This window comes from Limulus polyphemus, unplaced genomic scaffold, assembly GCF_000517525.1.
Source record: "Limulus polyphemus unplaced genomic scaffold, Limulus_polyphemus-2.1.2 Scaffold335, whole genome shotgun sequence".
NCBI classification, from domain to species: Eukaryota; Metazoa; Arthropoda; class Merostomata; order Xiphosura; family Limulidae; genus Limulus; species Limulus polyphemus.
The window spans coordinates 259,495-265,184 of record NW_013665945.1 but is presented as its reverse complement, the minus strand read 5'-3'; the positions used below and the strand labels follow the sequence as shown (position 1 = coordinate 265,184).

Below are 5,690 nucleotides of genomic sequence, written 5' to 3'. Positions count from 1 at the left end.
GCAGATTGGAAAATGACGACCTGACAAACAGTTATACTGAGAAAGTTACAGGAAGTTGTGCTGCGTGAATCCCATGATACTTTAACAGGAGGACATCTCGGAAGTTAAAAAGACATTGAGTCATCTACGGCAGAGATTTTACTGGATAGGTATGAGGCATGATGTGTAAGAATGGTGCAGGACCTGCAGTACATGTTGTGCAAAAAGGGGACCCAAGCATAAGGGATATGCTCCAATGAAGTTATATCAAGTTGGTGCACCAATGGAAAGAGTGGCCGTTGACATTGCTGGTCCTTTGCCCCAAACTCGTACTGGAAACAGGTACATTTGTGTGGTGATGGATTATCTCACCAAGTGGCCTGAGGCATATGCAATACCAAATCAGGAAGCTACAACTGTAGCTTCGGCTATTAGTGATTTCTTCTTCAGGTTTGGTATGCCACACGAACTGCATTCAGATCAAGGCCATAACTTTGAATCAGCTGTGTTCCATGAATACTGCAAGTTGTTTGGCATACGAAAGACCAGGACAACGCCACTTCACCCACAGTCTGATGGGATGGTAAAAAAGTACAATTGGACACTTGGACAGAAATTGGCAAAGTTTTGTAATAGCTGCCAAGATGACTGGGATATCTTACTTCCTCCACTGTTGATGGCCTATAGAACAGCAGAGCATGAAGTCACTAGATACACTCCAGCAAAGCTGATGTTTGGTCGGGAACTTCGGTTACCATTGGATCGGATAACAGGACGCCCACCTTACGAAGAGTTGCCTGAAAATATGTCAGAGTTTGTGAAAGTGTTATCTGAAAGGATGGATGATATTCATCATCCAGTGCGTTTAAACTTGAAAACGTCTGCTGATTCCATGAAGCTATGTTATGATAAGAGATTTACTGAAATCGGCTTTGTACCAGGAGACAAAGTATGGTTGTATAATTTCAGGAAGACCAAAGGAAAGTCTCCTAAGTTGTCTTCTCCATGGGAAGGCCCATATGACATAGTGGATCGTCTCTCAGACGTGACTTTCCGAATAAAATGTGGTCGGCGGGGTCAGCCAAAGGTGGTGCATGCCAATAGGCTTTGGCGTTAATACGGTCCAGGACATTTCAGTTGGAACGAACTGAACAACAGAACAAATAACGCTGCTGAAGGCGTGTCACCTGAAAAAGCCACTGTCGAAGAAGAAACTCTACCCAGTTTTGAGAAGGGAAACAGTGAAGCCCTTGATGAAGCTACTACCACTGATGTGACTATTACCGATAATAGGACATTTCCTGATGGAACAGATGAACCCCACGTGAAGCAGAAGCCAACGAGACGGAGACCAGTACGGAAGAAGATACTCCCGTAAGATTAAGAGACTTTGTTGAATTTAAATTTTATGTTTGTAAATTCTGTACACTTAATTAAGTTATTGTTAATTGTTTATTGGTTTAATTTAAGTGGCTATTGTTCGGGACGAACAATACTAAGGAAGGGGCAGTGTTACGACAGCGGAAGTCACGTGACGCTGGTAACATGTCATGAGATTCTCAAAAGATCTTGACTTTTCCTGGCAACTCTAGTCTGTTCTAGGCGTCCTTGTTTTTGTATGTAAGCCCGGCAAATAAAGCGGAGATATAATTTGTGGATAGATAGATATAGAGACAGATAATTGAGTCAAGCGAGCGGTAGTGACGGTAACATAAAGTGTGTGTTCTGTTATTGAGATTGCAAACGTATTGACTGTGGAAATTCTGTGTATTATAAAGTTGTATCGAGAAAGAATAAACTAGTTTTAATTAAGAAAGGACATTTATCGCTGAAGTTCCCCGGAAGGAATTTATACTGGAAGTTAACAAACGAGCAGATACATAACTATATATTACGTCATGGGTAGCCGTCAAGCCATCGCTGCAGATCGAATCAGCTGAATAGGTCAGGTAGCATAAGCGAGCCTAATTAAGTTCGAAACAATATATATATAATGAATATACAGTGTATATATATATATATATATACAAAACTATACAATTATACAAAATTATATAATTACACAATTATATAAAACATAATTATATACAATATAAAAATGGTTACAATTTATATTTTTTTATTTAAAATGTAGCGAGCAGTGCTTTGCGTAGAGGAAAAATGGAGCGATGTTACCTGCCATCGCTATAAATTTTGAAATGTAGCGTCGATCCGCTAGTCGCTCCTAGAAACATAGCGGCGCTACGCACAGCTCTGGCATTGGTCAACGCGTCAGGGCTACCATATTCACTGATCTTAAACATCCATACGTAGTTCCAGTTACAGAAAAGTATCCTAGCGTATTGGAAAGAAAAACTAAAGATTCATCATAGAGTTTTATTGTTATTATTATTATTATTTCATTTTTAGAGATATAAGCCCCGAGACGTTTGGAATATCCGTTGTAATCACTATAATACAGCTTGTATATTATATGAATATATAAATATATTCCCTTTCAAATGTAAGATAAGAGGCTAACACTAATAATAAGAAAAATGATGAATAATGAATTTTCGACCTTTGTCTTTTATAGTATTATTCCTATTTATATTACAGTAAAACAACAACAACTAAATCATAAGTGCTGCCTTCCAAAAAAGGAAAAAAAAAATCTAAAAATGTAAATAGTGTTGTGACCCAAAGTGAAAATATAAAGTAGTAAAACATGAAAGGTAAAATAGAGGTTTCATAATTCAAAAGTTTATGATAAATAAACTGAAAAAATGTATTTGTTTGTTTGTTGTAAAGTGCAAAGCTATAGAATGGGTTATTTGTGTTCTGCCCACTGCCGATATCAAAACCTGATTTTTAGCATTATAAGTCGACTGACTTACGGCTGAACTTCCAGGGAATTTGGATGCAAATAACAAATATTATTAAATGAAAAAATAACATTTGTTTATAAAATTGAAAAATAGTTATATTGCCATTCTTTGGATAGTGTACTAAAGGTATACGGTGTAAAGAGTCTAATAAACCAGAAGAGACAAGGATCATGACTACGATGAGTTAACGGTTAGTTAACTTGGATAAGAGCATATATACTGTACATGGGCCGAAAAGTTTACTCTTCATAAACCCAATGGTATACCTGTAAAACGTTATGAATATTGGCCTCTTTGTTTGGTTTTAATTTTTGGGTAAAATAGAAAAGTGTCGAACATAACGAATACGGCTTTTTTAAATATATCTACAATTCTATGTATGTATATATGTATACTCATCAATCTGATTTAGGCGAATTATAAAAAATGGCGTTTCATAATTGCGCAAGCCCAGAGGGAAGGCTGAAGGGCAGCATCAAGAACGGAAAATTCTGGCAGCTTTGGTTCAGACTGACAATATTGTCAGGTACAGTTGAAATTCTTACACATTTGAGATGATTATTAAATATCAGTACTATAAATTAACAATTTCATAATAATGCAATTACTAAAATAATAACATAAAGTTCAGACGTTGAACGAAGCCCGGCTAGCTCAGTCGGTAGAGCATGAGACTCTTAATCTCAGGGTCGTGGGTTCGAGCCCCACGTTGGGCGAATATATTTTTTTACTTTCATAAAATATGAAAATTATTTTCAAAGAATGGCTTAAGCGAAACTATTTATTGTTGAATGAAAAGAATAATTAATAAAGAAAATAATTTTCATAGAAAATATTTTAAATCAATCATTAGAGAGCTGAGAAGTTACTACTTATCGATGCTTTCATAAATGAAATACGTTTTTAAATAGTTATCACCTGACCAACCTATTTCTAAACAGAAATAGGTCTATTTTTGTAAACGCTCTGAAAGTTTTTCTTCTTTTTTTCAAGTTGAAGCCAGTCGATATGTCGTTATAATAAAAAAATAGTGTTGGTGTACTTATTACATAACAAATATTTACATTTAGATTACGAAATACATTTATCAATAAACATTGTTGATTTTTTATCCCTTGTGAATAACGTATATGGAAATACTGTCAGCAAATCACTCAAAAGACTGCATTTTTTCCGTACACCAGGGTTTATGGTTGGTAAATAATATCAACCTTGATGTGAAGAATTTATTTACTTTTTATATATATAGATAAATACCGAGAAGATAAGGGTAAGGCACACATAACTACCGCCCGGCATGGCCAGGTGGTTAGGGAGCTCGACTCGCAATCTGCGGGTCATGGGTTCGCATCCCCGTCCCAAGCATGCTCGCCCTTTCAGCCGTGGGTGTTTTAAAGTGACGGTAAATCCCACTATTCGTTAGTAAAAGTGTAGCTCAAGAGTTGGCGGGGAGTGGTGATGATTAACTGCCTCCCCTCTAGACTTTTTCTGCTAAATTAGGGACGGCTAACGCAGATACCCCTCGTGTAGCTTTGCGCGAAATTAACAAAACATATAACTATATTAAAATAATTAGGAAGGTTAACAGTTTTGACCTTATCATTTTCAAGATTATCTACAGACCAATTAAATATTGCGCTGAATACAGATCTTGCAACAACAAATATAAACGGTAACGTGTTGTTACGTATCTGCTTGTTTGATAATTTCCGGTAAAAATTCTTTCCGAGAAACTTCAGCGATACAAGTCCCTTCTTGATCAAAACTAGTTTATTCTTTCTCGATACAACTTTTTGTAATACACAGAATTTCCACAGTCAATACCTTTACAATATCGATAACAAAACATACACTTTATAGTACCGTCACTATCGTTCGCTTGACACAATTATCTATCTCTTCAATCTATCTATATCTCTTCAATTGCCGGCTTTATTTGATATTTCAGGGGCAGCCCCATCCCCCCTTCTAGTGACGGCCCTGTTGTAAAACTTTTAAAATATGAAAACAAATATGTCCTTATTTGACAAGACACCTACCGACATCTTGTAGAATCTGTACGAAACAGAATCCAAACAAATTACCGCGCCGAAAAGTGATCTAATTCTATACAGTAGTGGGTAGTACGAACATGATGTCATAACAAAGTAGACAGTCACTGCTCTTATCAACTTGGTAAAATTTGAAATGAATCTGTTGAATGGTTTTCAAAATAAAAACAATAAACAAACATAATGAAATATACAAAATATACTAATGATAGTATAAGTTGCTACAAAGGCTTATTTAGGAATAAAAAAACCTTTGTATTTCTCTTCGTTGTTCGTCTCGCTTTTTTAAAGTCGACCTTCATTGACTGAGTACAGGAGTTACTCATTTTTAACCATATTCAAAAACGAGATTTTTCTTGACCAGTCTTTATCGTAATAAATTGTAGCAAAAACACGTAAAGCTAGCAAGCAATTCAGCCACGTGAATTTAGTCACATGACATCTGTTAGTCGCGCGACGTTGATTGAAAATGAATAGCATGATTAGGCCTCTCAACAAGTTCAATTACCAGCGAGAAATAAAATGTATTCACAATTTTCAAGTGAAATGAATCACTTACATAACGCAAGATCTGCTATACCTAGAAAATCATCTTTTGATTCAAATAAATGACTCATATTTGCTCCCGAAAGCAATATACGAGGAGTTAAGAAATGCGAAAACTCGCGGTAGCCAGACATTTAATACATTCGACACCAGCTTACATGTCAAAGACTTTGAAGGCCTAAAAAGGACCAGACACTTGTAAATACTTTGTTGCTGGTTTTGATAAATATACCAATTTAAATATATT

General features: G+C 35.9%; 1 non-coding gene across 1 annotated transcript; it reads left to right on the top strand.

The window, feature by feature from the left end:
• The first annotated feature begins 3,489 nt into the window (after positions 1–3,489).
• On the top strand, positions 3,490–3,562 carry Trnak-cuu. The gene has a single exon. It is a non-coding gene; the product is annotated as a tRNA-Lys (tRNA).
• The last annotated feature ends 2,128 nt before the right edge of the window (positions 3,563–5,690 follow it).